At 34.9% G+C, this 13,670-nt stretch overlaps 1 protein-coding gene across 1 annotated transcript in view; it reads right to left on the bottom strand.

The window, feature by feature from the left end:
- Positions 1 to 13,670, bottom strand: part of STPG2 (sperm tail PG-rich repeat containing 2) — a 1,129,165-nt gene that overhangs the window by 1,032,441 nt on the left and 83,054 nt on the right. The gene's annotated exons all lie outside the window — the stretch shown is intronic.

Below are 13,670 nucleotides of genomic sequence, written 5' to 3' on the forward strand. Positions count from 1 at the left end.
AGCCAGAAGCCAGAGAGCCTGTGCTTCTGATATTAAAATAAGTTAATGTCTTAACAGTCTTTCAGTCAACAATATGAAGATTTATTTGCTTCATAAAGTTTTTAGAGTAGGAAAGGAATACAGTATCAATATGAAAAATCAGTTTCCTGTCTTACTTTATATCTTGAAAGAACTCTCACCCAAATAATGTATTATTTGTACTAAATTATTGGGCATAGAGTTAAAAGAGATGAAGGATAAGGCTAATACATTTTTTTTAAAGGTTTCAACAATAAGCACTGAAACAAAAGCAGTTTCCTGATAAACATGTATCTTTAAACTTGGTTTTGGTGGTTGAAGTCTTGCTCATACTATGTTTTATCGGTTATTATTTAAAAAAAAAAAAAAACCTCTCATTCTTAAGTCTATGTAGTAGAATATTTTTCCTATCATTATCCAAAATCTCATCTGTCATTTATCATTCAGTGAGAAGAAAACAAAAGCAGGGTTGGTTTTTTTTTTTTTTTTTTCACTTCTCTGGTAAGTATTCTGGTTGTGTATCCCAGATGACCCAGCCATCCAAACTTAATCTTTATTTCACAAAAAAGTGTTGATTTTTCAATGTAATTCATAATCTTTTATATACCTCCTTATGTATATGAACATCAAGTAACATCCACGCTGTGCTCCCTTGGCTATCCTATCCCCCTTGCCACCACAGGGCCTTTGATGTTCCCTCTACCTGGAATACACTTTCCTCACCTCTTCCTCTATTTTAAGTTCTCTTTGAGATCTCAGTTCAAACCTCACTTCTAAAGGAGATCCTTCTTTTCCTGATCTCCAATGACTAGGTCAAATTCCCTTATTTAAGCTCTAAAAACCCTAGAGTATCCCTTCTCAGCATTTGTTTCTGCGATGCCTTTTTTTGCTAGATTGACTATGAACCTCTATGGACAGAGACTACATATACATTTGTTCACCATTGTATCTACAGAGGTTAGCAGAGTACTTAGGATTTGTTAGAAGCTTATTAAATATCCGTTGAATAAATTATTGAATCAAGCACAAGTATTTGAAAATGGTCACTAATCTGAATAGCTCCTGAGTTTCATGATAATATTAAAATTAACCAAAATCAAGAAAATTATCCATTTCTTCCCTTAGACATGTTTAGGGGCTCTCTGGGTCCAGACTCAATAAGTCTCAGAAGTTGTGTGCAGGAGTGTAAGTACAGTCATGAATCACTTAATGATGGGAATATTTACTGAGAAATATGTCATTAGATAATTTCATCATTGTGCAAACATCACAGAGTATACTTACACAAACCAAGATGGTATAGCCTAATACACATCTAGGCTATACAGTAGCCTATTGTTGTTCCTAGGCTATAATCCTGAACAGCAGGTTACTGTACTTAATACTGTGGGCAACTGTAACACAATAGTATTTGTGTATCTAAATATATTTAAACATAGAAAAAGTACAGTAAAAATACAGTATTATGATCTTATGGGACTATTATCATATGTGCAGTCCATTGTTGACCAAATATCATTACGCAGCATAAGACTGTAGGGTGACAACCACTATAGGCCAATGAATTTCAGAATATGAATAACCAAATATTTTTACATTTTGAAAAAATGCATTAAAATGTATAAATAAAGATAAGAATATTTGTTCAATTTAGTATAATTGATCAGCTATGTAAATACATTGATCATAAGTTTTAAAACACTTGCACTATATAGGTGAATTTGGGGTTCCACATACATATATTCTATACATAATTGAATCCTTTTTTTTAAATTGTTTTTTCTTTAAGTTTTTTTTACACATTGAATAGTAATTATCTTAGAAATGACTGATATGCAAACTCTTCTGCGACAATAAATAACTCTGGGAAATTATATTTAAATTTTTGTATATGTTAGTTATAAAGTTTTGCCTTTTCCCCATCTGTCATCATGATTTGTTGCAATTAGTGTGCCCTTAATCAACTATTTTAATTGTGTGCTGGGATATTATAGCAGAAAGTTTGTTGACAGATGCCTAAAGAGCAATAAGCCTTATTGGTCCCTCTTAAGCTAAAAAAGCATGAAAATTAGTCACTAAAAACATTTGCTGCTTATAGAACAGAGTTTGAGTTCTAACTATTGAGAGATAATTCTCCATGAATGTCTCACATTTCCATACACATCTAGACATTAACAGTCAATATGTCCCAGGATTTTCTTTTCAAGATTTGTATAAGCAAATGGTCCTAGAAAGATTAAGATAGTAACTTATGGCACATAATTACTTATGTTCTCAGATAGTAAACATAGAGACACCACTTCCCCAGAAACATTTAAGAATAATGAAAGTAGAAATACCTACCTCCACTTACAAGGTTAGAAGTGCTACATTCCAGGTTTAAAAAGGTAGTATGTCATTCTCTGGAAGTAAGGATGGGCAGGTTTGCCAGCAGCTCTCATATAAAACTAGAGTCAGAGGTACAAAAATGAGCTAGTACCATTTCTACTGAAATTATTCCAAAAATTGAAAAGGAGGGACTCCTACCTAACTCATTTTATAAGGCCAGCATCATCCTGATACCGAAACCTGGCAAAGACAAAACACACAAAAAAGACTTCAGGCCAGTATCCTTAATCAACATACATGCAAAAAATCCTCGAAAAATACTAGCAAACCAAATCCAGCAGCACATCAAAAAGCTTATCCACCACAATCAAGTTGGCTTCATCCCCAGGATGAAAGGTTAGTTCAACATACACAACTCAATAAATGTGATTTATCACACAAACAAAATTAAAGGCAAAAACCACATGATTGTCTCAATAGATGCAGAAAGGGCCATCAATAAAATGCAGCATCATTCACATTAAAACCTCTCAATAAACTATATATTGAAGTAACATACCTCAAAATAATAACAGTAATATATGACAAACCCACAGCCAATATTATACTGAATGGGCAAAAACTGGAAGCATTCCTCTTGAAAACTGACATAAGACAATGATGCCCTCTCTCACCATTCCTATTCAACGTAGTATTGGAAGTTCTGGCCAGGGAAATCAGGCAAGATAAAGAAATTAAGGATATTCAAACAGAGAGAGAGGATGCCAAATTATCTTTGCAGATGACATGATCCTATATCTAGAAAACTCCATCGTCTCAGCCCCAAAGCTTCTTAAGCTGATAAGCAACTTCAGTAAATTCTCAGGATACAAAATCAATGTGCAAAATTCACTAGCATTCCTAGACACCAACAATAGGCAGGCAGAAAGCCAAATTATGAATGAACTTCCAATCACAATTGCTGCAAAAAGAATAAAATATCTAGAAATACAACTAAGAAGAGAAGTAAAGAACCTCTTCAAAAAGAACTACAAACCACTACTCAAGGAAGTCAGAGATGACACGAACAAATGGAAAAAATTCCATGCTCATGGATAGGAAGAATCAATATCATGAAAATAGCTATACTGCCCAAAGTAATTTACAGATTCAATGCTATTCCCATTAAATTACATTGACATGTTTAGGGGCTCTCTGGGTCCAGACTAAAACAATGAGTTCCAGAAGTTCTTCTAATTCTTCAGAATTAGAAGAAACTATTTCAAAATTCATATGGAACCAAAAGAGAGCCCAAATATCCAAAGAAATCTTAAGTAAAAAGAACAAAGCTGGAGGCATCATGCTACCCAACTTCAAACTATACTACTACAATAAACAAAACAGCATGGTACTGGTACAAAAACAGACTCATAGACAAGTGGAACAGAAGAGAGAAGTCAGAAATAAGACTGCACACCTACAACCATCTGATCTTCAACAAAACTGAAAAAACAAGCAATGGGGGAAAATATTCCCTATTTAAAAATGCTGCTAGAAGAACTAGATAGTCATATGCAGAAAATTGAAACTGGGCCCCTTCCTTACACCTTAGACAAAAATTAACTCCAGATGGATTAAAGACTTAAATGAAAACCCAAAACTATAAAAATCCCAGAAGAAAATCTAGGCAATACCATTTAGGACATAGGCATAGGCAAAGATTTCATGATGAAAATGCCAGAAGCAATTGCAACAAAAGCAAAAATTGACAAATGGGATCTAATTCAACTACAGAGCTTCTGAACAGCAAAGGAAACCGTCGTCAGAGTGAACAGTCAACCTACAGACTGGGATAAAATTTTCGCAATCTATCCATCTGACAAAGGTCTAATATTCAGAGTCTACAAGACACTTAAATTTACAAGAAAAAAACAACCCCATTCAAAAGTGGGCGAAGGACCTGAACAGACACTTCTCAAAGGAAGACTTTCATGTGGTCAACAAACATTTGAAAAAAAGTTCAATATCACTAATCATTAGAGAAAGGCAAACCAAAACCACAATGAGATACCATCTCATGCCAGTCAGAACAGCGATCATTAAAAAGTCAAAAAACAACAGATGCTGGCAAGGTTGTGGAAAGAAAAGAATACTAATACACTGTTGGTGGGAGTGTAAACTAGTTCAACCATTGTAGAAGACAGTGTGGCAATTCCTCAAAGATCTAGAGGCAGAAATACCATTTGACCTAGCAATCCCATTACTGGGTATATACCCAAAACAATGTAAATCATTCTAATACAAAGATACATGCACATGTATATTCACTACAGCACTATTCACAATAGCAAAGACATGGAATCAATCCAAATGCCCATCAATGATAGACTGGATAAAGAAAATGTGGTACATATATACCACAGAATGCTATGCAGCCATAAAAAGGAACAAGATTATGTCCTTTGCAGGACATAAATGGAGCTGGAAGCTGTTATTCTCAGCAAACTAATGCAGGAACAGAATACCAAACACCCCATGTTCTCAATTACAAGTGGGAGCTGAACGATGAGAACACATGGACATATGGGGAAACAACACACACTGGGGCCTGTGTAGCAGGAAGAGGGAGAGCACCAGGAATAACAGCTAATGGATGTTGGGCTTAATACCAAGGCAATGGGTTGGTCTGTGCAGTAAACCACTACAGCACTTGTTTACCTATGTAACAAACCTGCACATCCCGCACATGCACTCCAGAACTTAAAATAAAAGTTGAAGGGAAAATAAAATAAAATAAAAGTAGAGTATACTAATTTCATAATTCTTCCTGTAATGCACCCCTGTGTGTGCTTGTCCCATTAGGCTAGGAGATCAGAAAACCAGAGCCAAGATATTACTATTGCTGTATTAATCCGTCAAATGCTCAACATCTGGGCTTATTTTCTCCTTATCAGCCAAATCTATGAAAGAGTAGCAAGCCAGCCTAGCAGCTCTAACCACACTGCTACTTTAAACCGGCTTCATTGCTTGACCTTAGTTCTACACTTACTAGTCGTGTGATGTTGGGCAAGCTATTTAATCTCTTTAGCTCAGGTGACTTCATTTGTAACATGTATACAATAATACCTCAAAATAATACCTCAACATCTGCAAATCTATAAATGCAATCTATCACATGAACAGAATGAAAGCTATATGAGAAGCAGGTAGTTAAAATGCCTGAAAAATATGTGGTGGTGATTATAGGTATTATTTATTTATTTACTCATTCATGCTGCTTAGGGAGTTTTTTTGTACTTACTTACAGATGTCTTGCTATGTTTCATATAGTTAATACCACTAGATTAAAGAAGTATTAGAATTTTTTCCACTTGTCCTGTCTTGTGCATTAATACAAAACACATATTTAAAAAGTATTTCTCCTATACCTTTGTAATTCAGTTATAGAGTCTAACGTACAGATTCTAACTCAGCTGAGTTAGAATATAGTTTATACACATGACAGGCACTATACTAGAATTTTCATATTGTGTACTATCAATGTATGTCTAATACACAAAATATCACAGCAGTATTCATAACATTGATAATTCAATACATAATTTTAATGATTAAAAAAATAAAATTGGGCACAGTGGTTCACGCCTGTAATCCCAGCACTTTGTGAGGCCAAGGCAGGTGGATCATCTGAGGTCAGGAGGTCAAGACCAGCCTGGCTAACATGGTGACCCTGTCTCTAATAAAAATACAAAAAAATTAGTTGAGCATGGTGCGGGTGTCTGTAGTCCCAGCTACTTGGGAGGCTGAGGAGGAGAATCATTTGAACCTAGGAGGCAGACTTGCAGTGAGCCAAGATTGCACCATTCCACTCCAGCCTGGGCAACAAGAGCAAAACTCTGTCTCAATAATAATAACAACAATAATAAAATTAAGGATAAAATACAACACAAATTTGGCACTGCATATTTTAAAGCATTATCACTTGGTTATAGGCACATTGCAAATACATTTTAAGCAAAATTTGGAAGGAGACAAATAAATAACTGCTTAAAAGAGAAAAAAATTTACTTCTAAAATAAATTCCTGGACACTTACATCCTCCCAAGACTAAAACAGGAAGACGTTGAACACCTGAATAGATCAATAACAAGGTCTGAATTTGAGGCAGCAACTAATAGCCTACCAACCAGAAAAAGTCAAGGTCCAGACGGGTTCACAGCCAAATTCTACCAAACATACAAAGAGGAGCTGGTACCATTCCTTCTGAAACTATTCCAAACAACAGAAAAAGAGGAAATCCTCCCTAACTCATTTTATGAAACCAACATCATCCTGATAACCAAAACCTGGCAGAGACACAACTAAAAAAGAAAATTTCAGGCCAATATCCATATGAACATTGATGCAAAAATCTTCAACAAAACACTGGCAAACCAAATGCAACAGCACATTAAAAAGCTTCTCCATCATCATCAAGTAGGCTTCGTCCAAGGGATGCAAGGCTAGTTCAACATCTGCAAATCTATAAATGTAATCTATCACATGAACAGAACCAAAGACAAAAACCATATGATTATCTCAATAGATGCAGAGAAGGCCTTCAACAAAATTGAACAGCCCTTTATGCTATAAACTCTCAATAAACTAGGTATTGATGGAACATATCTCAAAATAATAAGAGCTACGTATGACAACCTACAATCAATATCATACTGAATGGGCCAAACTGGAAGCATTCCCTTTGAAAACTGGCACAAGACAAAGGTGGCATCTCTTACCACTCCTATTCAACACAGTATTGGAAATTCTGGCCAGAGCAATTAGGCAAGAATAGAAATAAAGGGTATTCAATTAGGAGAAGAGGAAGTCAAACTGTCTCTATTTGCAGACAACATGATTGTATATTTACATAACTGACAAAAACAAGCAATGGGAAAAGGATTCCCTGTTTAATATATGGTGTTCGGAAAACTGGCTAGTCATGTGCGGAAAGCTGAAACTGGACCCCTTCCTTACACTTTACACTTAAATTAACTCCAGATGGATCAAAGATTTAAACATAAGGCCTAACACAATAAAAACCCTAGAAGAAAACCTTGGCTATACCATTCAGGACATAGGTATAGGCAAGGACTTCATAACTAAAACACCAAAAGCAATGGCAACAAAAGCCAAAATAGACAAATGGGACCTAATCAAACTCAAGAGTTTCTGCACAGCAAAAGAAACAATCACTAGACTGAAATGGCAACCAACAGAATGGGAAAAATTTTTGCAATTTACCCATCTGACAAAGGGCTAATATCCAGAATCTACAAAGAACTAAAACAGATTTACAAGAAAAAAACAAACAAACCCATTCAAAAGTGGGCAAAGGATATGAACAGACACTTTTAAAAGAAGACATTTATGAGGCCAACAAACATATGAAAAAAAATGCTCATCATCACTAGTCATTACAGAAATGCAAATCAAAACCACATTGAGATACCATCTCATGCCAGTTAAAATGGCAATCATTTAAAAATCTGAAGACAACAGATGCTGGAGAGGCTGTGGAGAAATAAGAACACTTTTACACTGTTGGAGGGAGTGTAAATTAATTCAACCATTGTGAAAGACAGTGTGGCAATTCCTCAAGGATCTAGAAATAGAAATACCATTTGACCCAGCAATTCCATCACTGGGTATAGGCCCAAAGGATTATAAATCATTCTATTATAAAGACACATGCACAGGTATGTTCATTGCAGCACTGTTTATAATAGCAAATACTTGGAACCAATCCAAATTCCCATCAATGATAGACTGTACAAAGAAAATGTGGCACATATATACCATGGAATACTATGCAGCCATAAAAAAGGATGAGTTCACATCCTTTTTAGGGAAATTGATAAATCTGTAAACCATCATTCTCGGCAAACTGACACAAGGACAGAAAACCAAACACCACATATTTTCACTTATAGGTGGGTGATGAACAATGAGAACACATGGGCACAGGGGGAACATCATACATGGGGTTAGGTGAGGGGCCGGGGGCAAGGGAGGGGAGGGACAGCAAGGGGCAGAGAGGTTGGGGAGGAATAACACCTGGAGAAATGCCTGATGTAGGTGACAGGGGGATGGAGACAGCAAACCACCATAGCATGTGTGTACCCATGCAACAATCCTGCAGGATTTGCACATGTACCCCAGAGCTTAAAGTACAATAAAAGAAAAAAAGAAGACCCTATCATCTCACCCAAAAATCTCCTTAAGATGATAAGCAACTTCAGCAAAATCTCAGGATACAAAATCAATTTGCAAAAATCACAAGCATTCCTATATACCAATAACAGACAGAAAGCCAAATCACGTGAGAATTTCCATTCACAATTGCTACAAAAAAGAATAAAATACCTAGAAATACAACTAACAAGGGATGTGAAGGACCTCTTCAAAGAGAACTACAAACCACTGCTCAAGGAAATAAGAGAAGACACAAACACATGGAAAAACATTCCATGCTCATGATTAGAAAGAATCAATATTGTGAAAATGGCCATACTGCCCAAAGTAGTTTATAGATTCAATGTTATCCCCATCAAGCTACCAGTGACCTTCTTCACAGAACTAGAAAAAAAAACCTTAAACTTCATATGGAACAAAAAGAGAGCTCACATAGCCAAGACAATCCTAAGTCAAAAAAAACAAAGCTGGAGGCATCACGCTACCTGACTTCAAAATATACTACAAGGCTAAAGTAATCAAAACAGTATGGTACTGGTACCAAAACAAAGATACAGACCAATGGAACAGAACAGAAGCCTTGGAAATAACACCACACATCTACAACCATCTGATCATTGACAAACCTGACCACAACAGGCAATAGGGAAAGGATTCTCTGTTTAATAAATGGTGTTGGGAAAACTGGCTAGCCATGTGCAGAAAACTGAAACTGGACCCCTTCCTGACACCTTACACAAAAATTAACTCCAGATTAATTAAATATTTAAACATAAGACCTAACACCATAAAAACCCTAGAAGAAACCTAGGCTATAGCATTCAGAACATAGGCATAGGCAAGGCCTTCATGACTTAAAACACCAAAAGCAATGGCAACAAAAGCCAAAATAGACAAATGTGATCTAATTAAACTTCAGAGCTTCTGCACAGCAAAAGAAACTATCATTAGATTGAACTGGCAACCAACAGAATGGAAAAAATTTTTTGCAATCTACCCATCTGACAAAGGGCTAATATCCAGAATCTGCAAAGAACTTAAACAAATTTACAAGAAGAAAACAAACAATCCCATGAAAAAGTGGGTAAAGGATATGAATAGACACTTTCCAAAAGAAGACATTTATGCAGCCAAGAAACATAAGAAAAAAAACTCATCACTAGTCATTAGAGAAATGCAAATCAAAACCACATTGAGATACCACCTCATGCCAGTTAGAATGACAATCATTAAAAAATCTGTAGACAACAGATGCTGGAGATGATGTGAGGAAATAGGAATGTTTTTACACTGTTGGTGGGAGTGTAAATTAATTCAACTGTTGTGGAAGACAGTGTGGTGATTCCTCAATGACTTAGATACAGAAATACCATTTGACCCAGCAACCCCATTACTAGGTAAATACCCAAAGGATTATAAATCATTCTATTATAAAGACACATACACATGTATGTTTACTGCATCACTGTTCACAATAGCAAAGACTTGGAACCAACCCAAATGCCCATCAAGGATAGACTGGATAAAGAAAATATGGCACATATACACCATGGAATACTATGCAGCCATAAAAAAGGATGAGTTCTTGTCCTTTGCAGGTACACTGATGAAACTGGAAACCATCATTCTCAGCAAACTGACATAAGAACAGAAAATCAAACACCACATGTTCTCACTCATAAGTGGGTGTTGAATGGTGAGAACACATGGACACAGGGAGAGGAAGATCACACACCGGGGCATCTTCCACATCCTTCTGTTGGGGAGGGTGGAAGAGCTAAAGGAGAGATAGCAGGGTGTGAAGGACTCGGGAGGGATAACATTAGTAGAAATACCTAATGTAGATGACAGGGGAATGAATGTAGTAAACCACCATGGCATGTGTATACCTATGTAACAATCCTGCACAATCTGTACCCCAGAACTTAAAGTATAATTTTTTAAAAAAAGAGAAAAATATCGGAATCACTGGCAAATCTCTTTCAAACTATAGAAATCCTCTCCCCTCAGATCTGTGCTCCCCTAGATAATTTTGGTTTTTATTTAGAGGTGCTGAGAATCTATGTACGTGTATTTGATATGTTCTTTTCTTTCATTTCCCACTGAAAAAAAACTGACACAAAAATAATTTTCCTACTGAAATTACTTTGCCTGTTATAGTTCTTTAGATCACTTTATTAAAATGTTATTGATGATTTAAAAAACATCTTTACTTCACCTTAATTTCTGAATGATGTTATTTCTGGGTATAAAATAAGCTGGTAGTTAATTTCTTTCGTCACTTTAGTAATATTCCATTGTCTTCTGGCTTCCCATCATTTCTGTTGAACAGTCATTTAGAGGTTGTATTTGCTCCTTTGAAGACAGTTGTCTCTTTTCTCTGACCATTTTTAAGAATTCCTTTTTGTATTTGGTTTTTAGCAATTTTAACATGTTGTACCTTCATGTGGTTTATTTTGTATTTATCCTGTTTAAAGTTTGTAGAACTCCTTGAATCTATAGGTTGGTGTCTTTCATCCCTTTAGGGGTATGACCATTCTGTATTTTTTCACATCATGCTTCTGTCCCATTCTCTCCCTTCTCTCCTTCTGAGACTCTAATTACACCTATGTTCCAATGTATCTTCCAGTCATTTCTATACCTTATATTCTTCTACTCTGTTTTTCAGTCTAAATATTTTCTACTGAACTTGACTCCAAACTTACTAATTCTCTCTTTTGTACTACAATTAGTGAAATGACAAAGAGGTCTTCAGTTCTAATTTTCTGTTAAAACCATCAATGGCATTCTTCATTTTTTGTATTATAATTACTAAAATCTGTTTGATGTTTTTATAAACTGTTAAATTCTTCATCTCCTTCCTCATTCTTCAGCATCAATTATCTTAAAGTTTGAGAAGTTAAATATCTCGATCAACTAGGGGTTCTGGTATCTTCCTCGATTATAATTAAGTGCTGTATATTATATATAGAAAAAAACATACGAACTCTGAAATATGTTATCTTTCTCCAGAGAGGATTTAATGTCTGTCTTGAGGTTAAATAGGGGCAGAACATTTAGGTCAATCAGGGATTGAGAAATTTTGACACTAAATTTAAATCTTTGTGATTGCTGATGTACCTCCCATTTGTTGTTACTTCTGAAATCTGTTTACCAGGGTCCCTCTTTCAGGATGGTGCCTTCTCCCATCTTCTGTCTTCCCAGGAGCACCGTGAGACCACCAAATCCAGCCTACATTTTTAGCTTCCACTTTGTTTCTACTTGGATTTGTCACTTCCTGCCTGCGTAGCTTAGAAATAAACAAATGCCCCAAGGGGGAAAGCATCACAGAATTTGAGGATTGCTTTTCTGTGCTTCCCTTTACTCAATACTCTTGGTTCCTGAATCATTGACTAAATTTTAATGTTTGTTTTCCTAACCCTGTAAAACTGCTGAAAGATTTTACTAGCCTTTCTGCTTAGTATCACAGCCTTTTGTCTTATGCCATTTACAAATAAAAAGGTGCCTTGATAGAAAAAGTTTCAGAGAATGTCAGGTTAACATTAATGCATGTTCCCTCCTCTCTGGACTCTTTATCCTTTAAATCTGATCTCTTTTGTTTGCTTTTGCTGCATTCAGCTATTTGGTGTCATATAATTTATCCAGCTTCCATAGTTGTTTTTAATGAGATATTTGGTCTGATACAAGCTACTCCAGCATCACCAGAAACAGAAACCTTCACCATTCTTTTTAAGATACTTAAGTATGTGATTGAATAGTATTAAATGACAAGGAAAAAATTACTTACATCATAATAAGATACACCTTCAATAATAGGAATATACTCTGTAGATTATGAAAAGTAACTATTCTATCCTGCAGAATGTCACATAAGTTATATTTTTTGGAGACTTTAACTATGAAGTCTGAAACCCTTGAGGGAACTTTTAAAATCTTCAAGAAGAAACGATCATGTAAGTTTTAAAAGCATTCAAGAAGCAAATGAAGAGTTAAGCATCCAAATAATCCAACATGAAAAACTGAACGAACCAAAAATTCAGATTAGTTTAATTCATGAGAGTATTTCAAATTTTTATTAAAATTGATATAACCTTAATCTCATAAATAGCTTGCTGTTTTCTGACTCATGTTTAATCACAATTGAAAATATCAACATGTTTGTTTCCATATAAACATTTGATGGAAATTAAGAAGATAATCCTTAAAGTGATAATCTTTAAAATTTGTAGAGATTTTAGAAGCATTAAAATAAATGTTGAGATTGGTCATGTGTGATTTTTGACATTAAAAGCAGTTATGGATATTTCAAAGTTTATGTCTTTCCCTAAGACTGCCATTTCAAACTAGTCAATCCTCATGTTCCCTGCTGACAGTATAATGCTGAAAGACATTTGATGTAAAAGTCGCAAATGCCAGCAATATCTCTAAAGGTCACTATAATTTTAACAGATATAGTTAGAAAAGCTATTCTTGTTCCAAATCACAATCTCACTATATATTTAAAGAATGGATAACCAGAAATAAAATTCTGTATTAAAGAAATGGAAAAAAAAGAACGGATACAATCTTTCTTTTTTAACTAAAAAACAGTTCAATTAAAACCTACATATACATTAAAACATAAAACTTCATTACAAATATAGTAATAGAATTGTTGCTACTATTACTAATATGTATTAACCACTTTCTGATCTAGACATTTAATCAACAATATGATGTTATTTCTAACTTTAAAGACCCTACAATCACGGTTCTCAAAGTACCTCCAGTGACCCCTCAAGATTCCTAATGTCCTTTCAGATAATCCTCATTATCAAAATTATTTTCATGTTAATATTAAGATTTTGTTTGCCTAGTTGATTTTTGTTCTCTCATAAACACTTGTGCATTATTGTATTTTAAATACTTTTCATTTTTCATTTCTAATACAATAAGAAACACTAGATGTAATCCATATAAAGTTCTTTTGAGTTTTCAATAGTTTTAAGAGTATACAAAGATCCTGAAGCCAAAAAGTTTGAGAATTAGTGCCCTACAACCTAAAAGAAAAATTTAGACATAAAGTGATAAACAAAAAAACTTACTACATATATAGAACTACTTTTTAAAAT

This window comes from Aotus nancymaae, unplaced genomic scaffold (genome assembly GCF_030222135.1).
Source record: "Aotus nancymaae isolate 86718 unplaced genomic scaffold, 86718_ANA_hifiasm-v0.15.2.pri h1tg000006l, whole genome shotgun sequence".
NCBI classification, from domain to species: Eukaryota; Metazoa; Chordata; class Mammalia; order Primates; family Aotidae; genus Aotus; species Aotus nancymaae.